Raw genomic sequence first — 17,805 nt, 5'->3', positions numbered from 1 at the left:
TCTGAGAGCTAACCCCCTGAATAGTCAGTGAAGGTGCTTCTCCTTGCATGTATTTTTTTGCCATTGTACAATCTCTGGGTTTCAACTTATGAGATTTTATTTCTTAGCACCAGAGAAAGATGGGGTTATTTGAAAGTTAATTGATAAGTGGCGCAGGAGAGGCCTTAGGTTTGGTGGATTTTTTCCAGTTTTGATGGATATTCCACCAACAGAGGGAGAAGTAGGTGAGGAACGGAAGGGCTAATGACGGTAGGATTCCAGGAGGAGAAAGGAAGGTTTGGTGAGGGCACAGGGCACAATAGTAAATGGTAAGTCATTGGTCTAGGCGTTGAAGATTCGGGCATAAGATAATGAATTCCCGGAAATGAATCCCTCCTCTTTTCCAACCCCATATGGAAAACTACAAATCAGGCAGGGCAGGGGTTTTCGAGAAGATTACAGGACGCTGTCGCAGATATTATGAAATTTGTGTTGCAGCAATAAAAAAAAATTTCACCCGAGAAAGTTCTACAGATAACTCCTCGAATTAACTGTAACATTTTTGGGCGGTGTTCCTTTGCGAGTGATGTCATTTCGCGCTCCCGGGGCTTTACACCATGTTAGATAAATTTCCAAAGCATTGTATTGCCTGACAATATATTTCTTTTCCGCAAGTTCCCTTCATCGGCATTAGAGGAGAAAATAACTCGTGACGTGTGTCTGTTTGTTGTGCGTCTCTATGTGGAGGCCAGGATTACTGCGCCAATACAGATGAGCCTCCTAAGTGAGATTCATTATTTTTCAAAAACTTTTTCTTAATACAGAAAGTCCGATTGTAAAGTTAGTGGCACGGCACTGCGCAAATTTCGGAACCTTTTATGGTACCTTACCCCAGAAGCTGTAGCATTTTGATTTTTCGATGAAAATGCGCCAGTGCAGACGAAAAAGCAAATGGTAGAGGCCTAAGAGTCAGATATTACGGATAATGTAGACGATTTACCGAAACAAATTTCTGTTTCTTAATGATATCGTCCACTTCATTGGCAAGGGATTCGAGGATTTTATTTCTGGCCACTAAATGGAACAAAACTGGGGGGTGTCCCAAAAGAAATTCGAAAACTTTAAAAATAAGGACCACCCTACTGTTGCAAGTCCCACAGAAGTTTACTCAACCGACCCAGTTTTCGACATTACACTATGTTGAACCTTTGATTGATGACTATCTTTGAAAATGACATAATGTAATGTCGAAACCTGTGTCTGTTAAGTTAACTTCTGTGGAACATACAACTCTGTGTATCTTTTGTTATGTTTGCTATGCACTCGTCGCCGCGCTGCGGCCATTTTTGAAAACCGATAACAATGAACTTAAAGCGGAAACAAAAATCAAACTTCAACGGGACTGACTGATGCGTCCTCTATGCAGGCCCAATGTTCAAAATAGCTGTGCCTCTATCAATAAAAATTTTCTCGTGCAGTGAAGGAACAAAAGGACATGGTGGCCTACCCTTGTTTCCAAAGGCTATCGTCAGAATCCATTCCTAGGAAGTGTATTTGAATCGATTTACCTCAATTTCGGTATGTAACTAAGGGATCACAAAATAAAATAATAATGGGCTTTTGGGATTATAATTGTTTATGAAAAGCGCTACAAGTTGGCAAGTCGTGATACGGGGAATTTTATATTGCTATGATAAATCACACATTTTTGTCAAAATGGTGCATCACAGTTGCGTGAGTATAACCAATCATAAGAATGAAAATCACGCAGGTGATTCGCAAAACAGGATTTATCGCAAATTTGATTGCGACGAATAGCATGGAGAATTTCCGAATATGATAGATCACATCATCAGGAATATAAATTTTGAGGAACAGCCCTGATTATAGCTTATTTTTCCATAAATTTTCGATCTCTTTGTCCATCAACGACCGAACAGACGACTACTGAAAACCCATTTATAATAATGAAAATGTATATTTACTCCATAGCTGATTAAATTATTTAAGTACAAATAATTCGGAGCTTTAGGCAGCCTCAAAGGTACAATCACAAGTATCGAGGCTGCCTTCCGTATATAAATACATACATTTGCTGGTATTATCATACAAAAACTGAAATTAATGAAATGGTCTTTATTGAAATTTCGCTAAATTTCAATGGGGATAATTTATATCAGTTTGTGAACAAAGAAAAAGTGCATGCGTTTTTACAACACATCAACCTATATTATATGAACACTTAACATGGTTATTTACAATTTGGAACAAATCTAATACTTACAAAACTCCGATTTCATTTATTGAGTATCCATTTCTTTAGTGGCTTTAGCTTATTTTCTTTTTTATTGGAAATGCTCTCGTATATAATTTAATAGTGCTAGGTCGCAAGAGGACAAAGGGCCTCTTAGATAATGTTATGTTTGTTTTGGAGTTATTCCGCTCAACAGTTTTCCAGGAATACAATACTTTTCCGCGAGCTACAGCAGCGCGTCACACCCCTGACGGCGAGCTGGTCGCTCGCAGGCCGCATTCACAGTCAGCGACCGTCATTGCCTTACTCCCCTCGCGCCTTTGCAAGCGAAATTCGACTACAGAAAGGAGGAGTCGAATACTATGTTGGCTTTTTTCATACCGAGTGTTTGCTGTAGTTTATCCTTTACAATAACTCCATCACTGTTCTTCGAACCTAATTAATGATAAAAAAGAAATTTTCATGTTAAGAATCCAAAAAAATATGTTAGACTGAGAACCTTAGATATGAAAGTAGTTAGTTAACACTATTTTCTTCTTTCTTAAAACTATGTTCGCTAATCTCCACTATTCAACGCAGTCATGAACAATCTCAGCAGTGGCCCGGCCACTGGCAGTTCCGGTGAGTTATGGAATCTTTAATGTTGTTTTTATTTCATCAATCGGCCATGAGATTTATAGAATCATTTAATGACGTAATATGCAAAATAATATCTACTTATTTGATTCAACGAATCAGTAAATATTTCCTTCAGTAGACAATAACCCCTGTTACCACAGCATAGTCGCAACAAGAACCGTTGCCGCTCCTCTCGCGCTATTGCCCAAGTCATCAAAGATCAGTGCCATTTGGAGTGTAATTAGGATTTTCCTACCCATCTATCTTCTCCTCTATCTACTCGTCATATATTCTCTTCCTCTCCACTCGACGCGCTGACTTCTCTGACTCCTCACTCTTTATTAAGTGCTAGATAAGGATCTCATTATTTGGCAAGCCAAAGGCGCGTTATAGCTGTCCCGGTAAACCAAGTCCACCCCAATCAGCCAGTTTACAATGCAATTCATATAATGTGCATTTGTCTATGATGTGGGAGATTAGTTTTTTGGTGTTAGCAGAAACTTGAAAGTAATAATTGTAAGGAAGTTTTTCAGAAAGAAAAATATTTTGAAAACTATGTAAGTGCTAACTTAGTATCTTTTGAAGCAGGTAGGTATCCTGGTCGCCTCTGTATTTTCAAGAGCACTTTATCCTCATCATTTTGAATAACTTCCAGAGCATTTACCGCGGCAATATCAAACAACCGATCCTATTTTTCATTCAATTCCATGTCATTCTTTAGCTGTTGCCTAGGTCGCCGTCAAAAATAAATCTTGAATTATTACAGCTCACTGCACAGTGCCTCTATTTTATATATTCCACGTATTTCTTGAATAATTGGAATTCTCAACATAATAGTCCGGAATGGTACCACCAACCTCATCATTAGTCTTGTATTTGCACACACTCCCTGTTTCAGGGTTAAGTGGTGGTGATAGAACCCCTGAAGCACTTCGCGAATCATAGGCAGCGTATTTTTCGCAAAACAAGCGGCTATAGCTGCTGGGACGCCGATTAGGAATACTTCAACAGATTTGCGCGCGATAAACGACATTGTTTTTATCAATAGCGTCTCGACTCCGAAAATTTCCTCCACGCCATTCAAAATCCAACTGCGATGACGTTAAAGGGGGTGTGAAACACGCAAACTCTGGTAAGAAAACATACACATAGTTGTCTCTAAACATCATTCTCCATGGTTCCATCTATTCTGCTTAATCTCAACGACAGTCGCATGAACTTATAACAATGTAAAACAATACAGGTAACTCCTCCCTTCTTCCACCGACTCTCGTTAGGGAAGGCGCGAGGGGGGCGTAAGGCAGTGAAGGGCGTAGGACTTATCAGTTGACCGTGATGCGGCCTGCGAGCAACCTCGCCGTCAGGGGTGTGACGCGCTGCTGTAGCTCGCGGAAAAGTATTGTATTCCTGGAAAACTGTTGAGCGGACGTTAAAATGGAGCGAATTTTGGTCTTAAAGGGCTACAAAATCGTGCGTTACCCCTGAAAATGATGTTACTTCAAAAAATCGGGAAAATATAATGTTATTGCATTTATGCTCTTTGAGCGACCTCTAAATGTTAAACAATTGAGCTGAAATTTTTAGGATATCCATTCTGCACCCTATAGCATATTTTAAGAGGAAGAAATAAAAAATAAGCAACACCCTACCCTGCATACTTCAACAGCCTTGCTAACCGTCAATTTCTCGTTCACTTTAGATGTCAGCACTGGAGGGCAGCACGGGTTTAAACCATCGCCGTGTGAATGCACGATAGTTCCAACGATTGATGGAACAATCGTTATCTGAACGAGGCATTACGCTTGGAAGAGAGTGTTCCATAAACCGGCAAATCACATCGCAGCAGCGAGAGAACGAGGGTTTTATGAACACAGCCAAAATGCCGATATCGGTTTGTACTCCGCCCTGACGACGCCTGGTGTAATTCAGACGAAAATGTCGTTGATCTCTGGCAAACAACTCTGCGCAAACTCGAAAGATGGATAGATCCACGACTTTCCAAGTATCACCACGCAAAACGCCTAACCACGCATATCTATTTACAAGTAAATCAATCCTAGTCGTAATACAGCGCTAATCTGCTGACAGAAATGTCGCAGGTCCCAAGGAGTAAGCCTACAGTGAACTTTCTCAAGTCTCTTTTCAACCAAACAGTCTACAATAAAGGATTAATTTGAAGCAACCCAGTTTTACCCGTAGGTTTTAATTAAATCCAACGATTCTATTTAATTATATTGACATTTGCTGATGTAGGATCACCTATTAATTCAGTGATTTAAGCCGATGGTTATTTTGGATAGGTGAAGGTAGAGCTCGCCTCGAACTAAGCCACAGGCGTATGAATTTAACATATTCAGGCCAGCCCCTTTCCCTGGGCCACCTCGCGCTTAGAGGATTTTGTTTGGGGTTGAGAAAACGCTTCATCCTGGAATTGAACCCGGGACTCCTCGATCAGCAGCTGAGGGCTCTACCCACTAATCTATCTCCCTTTTCCCAATGTAGGATACATAGGAATATGCACAGGAATATATGGGAATCAATGTGATTGACCAAAGAGTGCAATATAAGTTCTCAGGCTTTCCACCGGGTAATAAAATCCTTCTCCGCCGACGTTTCGATGTCCATCAGTGGCATCATCCTCAGGGCAACTGAGTCTCAGTCGCCCTGAGGATGATGAGCCTCAGTCGCCCTGAGGATGATGAGCCTCTGAGACTCAGTTGCCCTGAGGATGATGCCCCTGATGGACATCGAAACGTCGGCGGAGAAGGATTTTATTACCCGGTGGAAAGCCCGAGAACTTTTCATCCAACACCTACGCCGGGAAAACACCCGATTATATTAATTGCAATATAATATTACTATTTTCTGCACTTAAGCCAAAGATGCTCGCTACGTTTCTTTTATTTAATTTGTGTATTCATGAAATAATTGCATTTTTATATAAAATAGAATTTTTCAGCACTGTGCAAGAATGCAAAATAGGAGGCGCGCAAAAACGCTACGGCTAAGTATGAATGCTGGGAAAAGCCCGTGTGATGTCATTCTCGTTCCGGCTGCCGCTGTGTGAGGCAACCTTGGTGCGAGACTATTACCGCCGCTATTATGCTGGCTGCTATCAGGGAGCAGAGTACCCTGCTAGCAGGTAGCGCTTGGCTTGAATAAGGATTATCAATACCTAATGAATAAAAACTTCTGGGCTATGTCGTTCTTATTCACAATGACGAGCACCCGCGAAAGCTTTAACGAAGTATTTATACCCTATTAAACGAAGGAAACTTTCCCACCATAGGCAATTTTAATAGGTGATTATAAAGAAATTTTTTCCAGAGCTCTGTGCCACATGCATGCATTGGTAATCTCAGATGATGTAAAACTCCTGACTGCTCATATAGAATCTAGGTCCCTGTGACGTCATATGGAGTGGCATCAAATAGGCGCCAATCTGGCCTTTTTCAAATGAGGTTAAAAATTGAACATTAACATTCGTCTAAACAGGGATTTCTAAAACCAAATGATTTGAATATCATGAATACACTAATGGTGGGTAACGAATCGCAATCAATGCCTTTCGTTTTCTTTAGTGAAGGAAACTACCCTATTGTCGATACGTCGGCCATATTGACAAATCAGCGCCTTCAGCCATCGGTAATTTGAGTCTTCAATAATCTTATGATAACGAGTAAATGAGAACCTTTCTGGCGGGTTTCTTATTACTTACCTAACCTTCGACCAAATTACCAACCATTAAGTCTTAATTCATAAAGGAATATTCCATTAAGTTTTCCTATCAGTGAATAGTTTTACTGTAGCAATTCAATGAATTAATAAGCTTTCGTTGTAACTGTTATCCCTTTTAGTGTGGCGGGCCGATATATCGGCTTTTGCAGCTCGGGCGAAAAGTGCGGCAGGCTGATATATCGGCTCTTACGTTTACATTACTTAATTTGCTATAACTTATAACATTGATATATTTTGTTTCAGTAAACGTAAAAATATTTTGTCAATATTAACCAGTTTAACCTTGAGCTATAATAAAAAAATGCTAATGTATATGTAATAAAATAGCTTTGTAATGTTTTTTTTTCCTAGTTGCTACATTATATGAAAATACCCTCCGCATTTCTCGCCAGTACCCCAGGAAGAAGGATAGCACTCTTTTTTAGACAACTTTCCAGAGTTTTCGACCTTATGAAGAGCCGCACTAAAGTTTCTTGGCCAGCTACCACTGTCGGCGTCAAAATGATGTGCCGCTGTACTTTGGAAATTTATATCTGAACTTCAGTGCATATTGTAATAATGAATACGTCATTTTAAAGGAAATTTTATTTTCAATTCTGATTTATATTTTATCTTATGAAAAATTCAAATACACGAGTGCAATAAATGACTCCTCGCACCATAATTAGCCGTTTTGTCAACTTCATGAACTTTGTAACTCAACCTAGGGAAAACTACTGCGTCTACAACATTCATCTTCCACAATAAGTTTCAAACATTAATCTAGATTAATAAATTGGCTTTTGCGTGTTTTTAGAATGCATATTTTGTTGTAAAATAACGAAAATGTTTAAATACTACCTAGTCCTACAGTTTACCCCGAACGAAAAAATAAAATTGTTATAAACTTTTCTCAATTTATTTGCAGTTTTTCTATGAATCGATAATCCATGATTTTTATGTAGTTTAGATTATATATGGGCATTAAAAAAGCACGCCGGAGCGAACGAATGCCGCGTTATCTCATCTTGCGCGCGAAACTTTGCTTCTTGGTAACCGGCACTGGCCCGGCTAAGCCCCTGTTGGCAACATGACATTAATAGAAGTTAATAACATTCTTAAATATCAATATTTTTACATATTATACTTACTTACTACTACTTCCTTGGCACTACAGCCCGATATGGGCTTTGGCCTCCCTCAAGACGCCTGTCCATTCTCTCCTGTTCTGCACTTTCTCCCACCATCTGACAATCCTCATAGCCTTTATGTCTTCTTCCACATCCTGCATCCATTTTTTCCTCGGTCTTCCTCTTTTTCTCTTTCCCTCCATATTTCCATGTAGAATCTTCTTAGGTATCCTTTCTTCACTCATTCTTTTTACATGACCTAGCCAAGCTAGCCGTTGGGTCTTCACAAACCTCACTATGTCTTCGCCTCGGATAATATTTTCTATTTCCTTGTTTGTTCTTATCCTCCAAGTTACCCCATCTGTCACGGGACCATATATCTTTCGCAAAACCTTCCGTTCAAATATCCGCAGAGCTTGCTCGTTTCCAGCGGAGATGCTCCACGTTTCTGCTCCATATGTAACGACCGGTCTGATGAGTGTCTTATAGATCTTGAATTTCATCTCCTTAGATAGAAGAGTTGACTTCAGGAGCTTAATATTAGCAAAGTAAGCCCTATTTCCAGCCATTATCCTCTTGTTGATCTCTTCTGTCAATGAGTTCTTACAGTTTAAATTAGTTCCGAGGTAGCTGAAATATTTTACATTTTCAAAGTTGTACTGCCCAAATGTAACGTTTTGAGTCCATCTTCTGTCTTCCGTGGTCGACATTCTCATGTTTTACAGATTATGGATCATAGAAAAAAAGAAAATAAATTGAGAAGTGTTTCTATCAATTTTATTTTTTCTTTCGTGGTAAACTGTAGGACTAGATATTATTGAAACATTTTCGTTATTTTACAACAAAACATGCGTTCTAAAAATACGCAAAAGCCATTTTATTAATCTACATTAACGTGTGCAACTTATTGTGGAAGATGAATGCTGTAGATGAAGTAGTTTTCCCTAGGTTGAGTTACAAAGTTCATGAAGTTGACAAAACGGCTAATTATGGTGCGCGGAGTCATAGATTGCACTCGCGTGTTTAAATTTTTGAATTTTTCATAAGATAAAAAATAAATCAGAATTGAGAATAAAATTTCCTTTAAATTGGCGTGTTATTCACTATTATGACATGCACTGAAGTTCAGATGTAAAGCAAAGCACGTCATTTTGACGCCGACAGTAAATGGTGAAACTGATTGCTGACGAGTTGACTTTGTGGAAGTCCATGGATAGTGATAATTGAAAAGGAGTAGTATTCTTCCACACCTTTTTATTCTTTTTCGACCGGTTTCAATGCTTACGCGTCATTATCAAGAGCTGTCTCTTGATAATGATGCGTAAGCATTGAAACCGGTCGAGAAAGAATAAATAAGGCGTGGAAAAATACTACTGCTGTTTCAATTATCACTACTAAATGGTGTTTGGTCGCATCTTGCCGTTATATTTACAAATATTTTTAGCTGAGCACCGTGTGCGTATAAAACAAACAATAGGGTAGTTTCCTTCATCAAAGAAAACGAAAGGCATTGATTGCGTTTCGTTACCCACCATTACTGTATTCATAATATAAAAATTATTTCGTTTTAGAAACACCGGTTTAGACGAATGGCAATGGTCCATTTTTATCCTCATTTGAAAAGGGCCAGATTGGCGCCCATGCGATGCCACTCCACGTGACGTCACAGGGACCTTGTTTCTATACGAGAAGATAGGAGTTATACATCGTCTGAGGTTACCAATGCATGCATGAGGCGCAGAGCTCAGGGAAACATGTCTTAATAATCACTTATTAAAACTGGCTAAGGTCGGAAAGTTTTCTTCATTTGATAAGGTATTCATAATCCTTATTTAAGCCAAGCGCTACCAGCCAGCAGGGTACTCAGCTACCCGCTAGCAGCCTGCGTCGTATCAGCGCTCAACTCGCCTCAAGGTCACCTCACAGGGAGGCAGCGGGAACCAGAAATACGTCACACGGAGAGATTTCCCGGCATTCATACTTACGCGTCGCGTTTTCGCGCGCTTGAAAATGTTCACTTTTCATTTAATCGCGAAAAATAGATATCGTCATTTAAAAATCTAAAAGCGTGAAATACGTACTCCAGGAGTAATAATCTTTCCATTTAGGCTATAAAAAATAATCGGAAACCACCCTATTGTACGCGGATAGCAGAATGTTTCACCTTCACTTTCGACGAATTTACTCATGTGATTTCTGCTTAATTCATATGGGGCTTGGAAAATGGAATGGTGGAGTCGACTACTTAAATGGAAAATAAAAATAAATGTTTAAAACATTGATAGTAATTTCTCTGCAGGAAATAATAATTACAAAATAAAGGCAAAAGTTACTGTGGGGTAATGATGAAGTTTAAACTCCTGGGTGTTAAGAGAGGAACAGTGCAAGTATGAGAATGTAAGCTGGGGTCAAATATTGGATTGGTTATTGAAAACGTTTCGCTTGTGTAACAAAATTGATGAAAATTTCAGGAAATATGGGTACATTTTTATGGAAAATATATCCTTCATATCAGTGGCGTAGCTAGGAATATGCTTTGGGGGGATGAGGAGATTTACTGGGGGCTACTCCCCCAGGAAAGGGGGAGATGAGGAAAATTTTTGAAGAATAACATGCCAGAAAATGCATTTTATATCATTTTGGCACTAAAAATTTAACTTTAAGCAGATGCAGTTATTATGTATCAAATCCAGACAAGATTTTTAAATATTTTTTTGATTTCTCTGAGGCTATGGGAGGGGGGGTTACATCCCCTCATCCCATCGCCTTAGTTACGCCACTGCTTCATATTGAAGTTCAAATATCTAAATTGATATTATCGTTAGACTAAATAATTTCCGCATTACATTTCGTCATAAAATCAGAATATCAATTGATTCAAATGTTGAGCTAATAATATTGCGAATAGAATACTGACAAAGGCTGAAGTGAAATACTTCTTTAAAAACAGAAAACCGTTTTCTACGAGGCCTCTCCAGGTGGCTTGAATTTTAGCTTTTACCCTGCTTTGTCGAACTTCAAGGAATTTTCCCTTGAAATGAGGGAAGAAGGAGAGAATATAGGCGGTGATGCATCGCACGAGAGGGGCTGGACGGCTCGGAAAAGGTAGTCAAATTAGATTATACTGTCAGCTGCCTCAATGGTAATACGTGACTGGAGATATATATTTTAGCAATTAAAGAATCGCTTTAGATTTCCCCAGTCATTCGTCATTCTCTTCATCTCATATTTTGTTCGGCGAAGTTTTTATCAAATTAAAAAAGTCCACATAGTGTCCCGCATCCAGGGGCGTAGCCAGGAATTTTGTTCGGGGTGGGAGATCCAAAACCCGGGGGGGAAATTTTTCAAAACGAGGTACTAAGTGGAAAGTTTTAAACTAATTTTAACACTTTTCATAATCGAAAAAATTTCATTTTTCAAAGAAATCTTTCTAAATTCATAATTTTTCAACTTTTTTTTCTTTTAGAAAGCAAAATAATTGTGTTTTCATATTTTGGGGGGTCCAGACTTCTCCCCACCTCGCTACGCCACTGGCCACATCCTATCAACCGTCATTTGATCCTCGAACCTTTGAACCAGAGCTTGATACTTTACCCACTTCATCAACGGACCCATATTCTGTACCTAACTAGTCGACTATTGTTGGGTCTTTTACACGTTGTCATACTGCCACGCATATGGTTGAATTTCCTCGGTAAATAGGGTATGCACAAGTTCCCGCTTGTATGAGAACGTGACGCGGACGAAGTTTTGGAAGACGGACCTCTTCAAATAGTTCTTGAGCTGGCTGCATTCAGACGCCAATGAGCTTTGCGTTCATTTTTGCATCAGAAATTTGGAAATGTTGAAAAGCTTAACAGGAAAGACTTAAAATATTAGGGACCTAGTGCTGGCGGCGGGTGGTGAAGGTCAGACGGTTGGTCTTAATTCCCGTTAGAGGCCGCTCTTCCTAGCTAGCCGCCACGAAGTAACTCGATATCCTAGGCAGGGATGGTAAGAGAAACTAAACAAAAGCCAAAACCAGTAAAATTTAAATAGTTTCGTTCCCAGGAGCGAAATGTAGCAACGAAATGAAATGTATTTAAACCCGGGGAACTAAACTCAGGCTCGAAACGAAATCGGAGTCAAAACTGCTTCGGGTCGAAACTAAACTAAAACTCCGGGACGAAACGAAACGCAGATAATATTTCGCACCGGAAGGACCACGTGCTTCGACTTCGAACAGTTTTTACCCACACACCGAGTACGACGTATGGTTGAATGAAGTAGAGGTCTGGCCTACCGCCATTAGATGCATGGGGAACTCATATTTTTACTGCTAACAGGAGAACGGTGAAAGCAAACTGGACATTCGATTTTTAAGCTCAATGTTTCAACCTCTCTGCACGTATGTTAATCATAATGGGTCGAAACTATTCCCTCTCATCCCCCTCCACTCAGCCTCTGGGATCGAAACTTAACTATGAGCAGTGGCGCAGCGAGTTCGGAAAGTTTCCTTCGTTTGATAGGGGAATAATAATCCTTATTTAAGCCAAGCGCTACCAGCTAGCAGGGTACTCAGCTACCTGCTAGCAGCCTGCGTCGTATCAGCGCTCAAGCCTCGCCCCAAGGTCACCTTACAAGGTGGCAGGGGGAACCAGAAATACGTCGCACGGACTTTTTCCCATCATTCCTACTTAGCCGTCGCGTTTTCGCGCGCTTGAAATTTTTCACTTTTCGTTTAATCTCGAAAAATAGGTATCGTCATTTAAAAATCTAAAAGTGTGAAATTCGTACTCCAGGAGTAATAATCTTTCGATCTAGGCCATAAAAAAATAATAGGATACCACCCTTTTGTTCTAGCAATCTAAGCCCACGCTACCGCCAAGCCCGGCAGCAAGCAGCCTGCATCTTAGCGGCGTTCATAGCCTTGCACCCAGGTGGCCTCACACAGAGGTAGCCAGACGTCACACGGGCTTTTCCCAGCATTCATACTTAGCCGTCATGTTTTCGCGCGGTTGAAGATTTTCACTTAATCGCGAAAAATATATATCGTCATTTAAAAATCTAAAAGCGCGAAATATGTTCTCCAGGAGTAATAATCTTTCGATTTAGGAAATAAAAAAAATAATAGAAAACCACCCTATTGAAGCAGCTTCGCCAATCATGTTGGATACAGCATCACGGAACTGCGGTAGGCGGAGCACTGATTCAACCATCTGTCGCCTTTTCATTCAAGCCCGCAGGGGGGCAGGCATGAGGGAGGGGGAGGTTCTCTGTAGTATCTTTGTCCTCTACATTCAGCGCTACCACCCGTAGAAAATTGTGTGGTGTGTGCTGCAAGAACGGTGGTTCCCTTACATTTGAATTCGGGGCAACTAAACATTGTTTTTAAGATGACGCATCACTCTCTCTAATTGGGGCTTTTCTTCGTAAGAGTGTTAAAGGCTGGCAATGTTTTTTACGGGGTGATAACTCCTTAGTTACTGAGCTATGGCAAGGCAAACATTTGCTTGTCTCGTTCAGATTACGACTGTTCCAGCAATCGTTGGAACTAATGTGCATTCACACAACGATATTTAAAACCTGTGCTGCCCTCTAGTGCTGACATCTAAAGTGAACGAGAAATTGACGGTTAGCAAACCTGTTGATGTATGCAGGGTCAAGATATTACTGTGTTCAACGTGTATTTAACGAATAATTTTTCTTAAGCCAATATTCTTCCTTGCTTGGATAAATTCATGAATAAAAAATAGAGCGAAGGGAGCTTTAGGAACTTTTCGTCTTTCTCTTGTCGCTTCTTCTTCCGGTATCCCAGCGCCTAACCATCGTAAAGTGGCAACGTTCGGAACCACGTCAACTATTATCAGGACATGCATTCACACTGCTAGTTCGGCCAACTATCGTTGGAACGATCGCCCGGACAATCGTAATGTGAACGAGGCATTAGATGCACGTTGTGTCTAATACGAAAACGGTTTTACTAAGTTATCCATCCTTTTTTATATTTCAGTCAATACTCAGGATTTTTAAGGCCTTCAGACAGTTAAGGTTGGAAGAAAATGCGTGATTATAAATTCCTGAAACAATCAAACTTTGATCTTAATTAAATGAGAGCTTTGAACGAGTATCAACAATACGATTTCTTAATCTCACCCATTTTGAGATTAATTGTTTCAAAAAAATTATAATCGCTATTAAATACCACCAATATATGGCCCCTTTCACCGAATTCATGCTCCCAATATCCGGATAAAACTGTCGTGAATTCCGCAATTGGATTTTGTTGTTAGAAATATGCCCGAGTACGGAACTCAAATAACTGGAACTTACTGTAATCAGTTTTTCTGTGTCCTTTTTCAATATGTAGAGTATAACCTAGGTTGTTATCCGGACCAACGTTATGAGCAGAAAACTTTTTTTACGGAAAACAGAAAGGGAGTAGTTTTGGGCAATACGGGCCAAAATAAGTTGTTTTGATTAAAAATTTTATTTTAAGCGCGTTAGATTGATGATGGATGTTTGAGTGGTGAATTATTAATTTTGAAACCACCGTTACAAAGACCGTTTACATGGAAGTTGGAAATAAATGTAAATAATCTCATGATAGGAGGTAAAACTTACATCTGATGATAGCAGAGGAACTTTCGAAGTTTTCAGTTTATAAGTGAAAAATCTATTTTTTTTCGTAGGTTTTGAAGAATCAATTCCGGTATGCTACTTTTTTGTACCGGCCAACGTGAAAATCACGTTGTGGGTACCCTCATTTTAATCAAAGAAACTTTATATGACAGGTTAACTCCTAATTAGGTAATTTTCATCTACATTTTTGCTGAAAAAATTATGAACAAACCTTCAAATTAAAGGAAATAGATCTTACAGGCGGAAATAATTTATTATGGGAATGTTTTAAGTGGCAGATTTAACAAAGAAAAAATAATGAAAAGGGCTTGTGCGTAGAAACATGCTTTACATTTCCAACGCACAGCGGGAAGTGTAGACATTGTTAACCACCAATTTAGGTTTCTTGTACGAATATCTATTATTTATACCACTTTTTTTGTTAATCCTCATAGTACCGGGTAGCGTTATCGCGCGCCTCCTATCTCTCGAAAATAGTGCCAGAAGCGCGATAGTGCTCCTCCTGCAATGTCACTCTTAGATGCTGATAGTTCACTAATCATTCAATAGGAAACATTAATTTTATTTTAACATTAACTGTTTTCTTTACATCATAAAAATCGTAAAATAAATCGTACTAAAAATTCGTCGAATAATGCATTGACAAGGTGAAACCATGTATAATAAAGATTACATAAAGTTTTTGTATATTTACCTTTCGTAGCTTTTGAGACCTCATTTTTTTCCTAATCTACTGCAAAATCAGCAAAAATGTCTCGGCACTTTTGGCATAGTACCAATAAAATCGGTTGGTACTCAAAGGATTAATAAAGTGACCCAGTTTACGATGAAAAATTATCATCATCAGACGTAAATTTTTAGCTATGCATAGCTAAAAATTGCATAACTAGGTGTGGCAATACCTTAGTAACACAACATCAATAAATATGTACAAAGTTAAGAGGTATGTCAAAATTTTTTGTGTATTCTATTCTGTTCTTATATATAAACAAGGAAGTGAGTAGGTAATATTTCTCCTTAGAATATTATTATTTTTGGCAAGGATCTTATGATTCTTTGATATTTTCGGCGGAGATCAGCAATAGTACTAACATTTTACTCACTGTCACAGGGAAAAATGTTGGGCCAACGTACAGTTTTCTGTATTGCTATTATACTGCCTTTTTGGACACTGTAAATGATGGAAATGAAAAAGAATATTTAGGCATTGAGATTAAAATGTTTATGGGCCCTATTTATCTAGCACTGAGTACTTGATCCAACAATCGGTCATGTCTATCATCGTACCGAATGTTACTTGAAATATTAGCCTAACACCTACGCATGAGTATTACTCAAATACGAATAATTTATTTGATTGCCGCAGCCTACTAGCACTAGCTGCTTTCCTTTAACATCTGCAAACACATTCCAATAATGAGAAGTGTAAGCACACATCCAATATTAATTAGTGATTTTTTTTCAATATATATATATATATATGTGTGTATACTTTAAATTATATTACTGTATAAAAAACGCGATCGTAATATTTTTATGTAAAAATATTGTATATCGTTGTCATCTTTGTATTTTATATTGTTCATGTTTTCTCTTTCATAGCCCTGAGGATGATTTTAAATAAATCGAAACGTTGGCTATAACTTGGTTTGCATTGACCTATACTCCAAGAAATATCATAAAAAGTTATTAAACAAGGTCAAGAATAGAAGAGGAAAAGTATTAATAATACTAAAAATTGCATGTTTATTGTTATTGTAACCTTAGTTACGTAACCAAAGAATAGATGAATTTTAAAACTGACGCCAGAATAAGGTACCAAGTTGGGTAAATGTATTTATTCTGAGTATGTGTCCTAACCAGGTTGTTGTCGTTGCTGTTTAATAAGGACAACACCCTCATAAACGAATAAATTTTCAAAGGTGACAATAATAAGATCTAAGAATTTTCGCCTGAATTTAGAATTACAGAATGATAGAATTTTCAATGGAAAAATATATATAATTTTCACTTGCAACCTGAAAACTTCAAAAGTTCCTCTGCTATCATCAAATGTAATTTTCACCTCTTATCATGAGATAATTTACATTTATTTCCAACTTCCATGTAAACGGTCTTTGTAACGGTGGTTTCAAATTTATAATTCACCACACTAACATCCATTACGAATCTAACGCGCTTAAAATTAAAATTTTAATCAAAACAACTTACTTTGGCCCACATAACCCAAAAATACTCGCTATCCGTTTATATCCTTTTTTAATCGAAACGTAGGTAGCTTTTTTAAAATAAAAATTGGTCTAATGAATTGACCTTAGACAAAGAAGCCGTAAAATGTTATAAATGAATACCACATAGTTAAACATGAGTTAGTGAATATTGACCACCAATTTTTTTTTTTTTAGGTTCTCTGTCAAAACGCGTTGGTTGCGTATGCTGCTATCATTCACCGAATTTTATCGAAATTTTATCCCCTAAAGTTCCAGAATTGGCGAATCGTGGACCAAATTCTATCGATGTTTAAACCTCGGCCTTTTATAGCATAAAAAACTAGTTAAAATATGTGTGGTTACCTTTTCCACGAAACACTCTTCCATCATCCTCAGAGCAATGAAGTAGTCCTTTTGATGGCAGTAAATTCTTCTCGGAATTTAATCCGGGTAATCTCCATCGATGCCGACGTTTCTATGGAATCCATTTCCATCGTCATCGGCCCTGATGGCGATGGAATAGAATTTTATTGAAACGTCGGCAGCGATGGACATTGAGGAGATTACCCGGATGAAATTCCCAGAAAATTTACTGCCACCATTCGCTGGAGGAAGGTGAAGTCCTACAGTCGTTTTGATGTCGATTCTGACCAGTGACATCATGACAAAATTAGCAGTGCCGGAAAGCACTTTCCTAAACTATTTTAGAAGTGAAATAGTACACTGTCTTTTTTTATTACATGTTATTATTTACATGTTATTACATTTTTTTGTTTTGATTACGAATGTAATATTATAAATTATATATTAGAAATTTGGAGGCAACAAAATTGATAAAAGTGTAATTTGACTGTTATGTCTTTTGTCAACCAGTATATAACTATGACACCACAGATTCTGACCGAAGTGAATATTTTCGGCAATGCGCCAAGTACGACGGAAGAGCTTTCTGTCGAACAGTTTGCCACAAAGAATTTACATCGGCTAGAGATTTTTTGAGTAACAAAATGAGCAACAATTTGAGGGGGAAAAAGTAAGGCCAGGTGTACTTTATATCGGGGTTGTGCTGAAGTTTTCATTTACCAAACTTGAGTGAGCATAATATCTGCGCCCAAAATAGTCATTGCGTACTATTGCGAGCTCTGGAGCTCGCGAATTGAAAGTCGCAGTGGTCTTTGAAAACCCAGCCGATAACCTTTGTGAGGGTGTTGTTGATTGTAGACGTTGATTGTAGAAATCTTTTACTAGTCTCATGAATAGAAGAGTGATCTAAATA

Source organism: Ischnura elegans, chromosome 12, assembly GCF_921293095.1.
Source record: "Ischnura elegans chromosome 12, ioIscEleg1.1, whole genome shotgun sequence".
Classification (NCBI taxonomy): Eukaryota; Metazoa; Arthropoda; class Insecta; order Odonata; family Coenagrionidae; genus Ischnura; species Ischnura elegans.
This window is presented reverse-complemented; position numbering follows the sequence as displayed.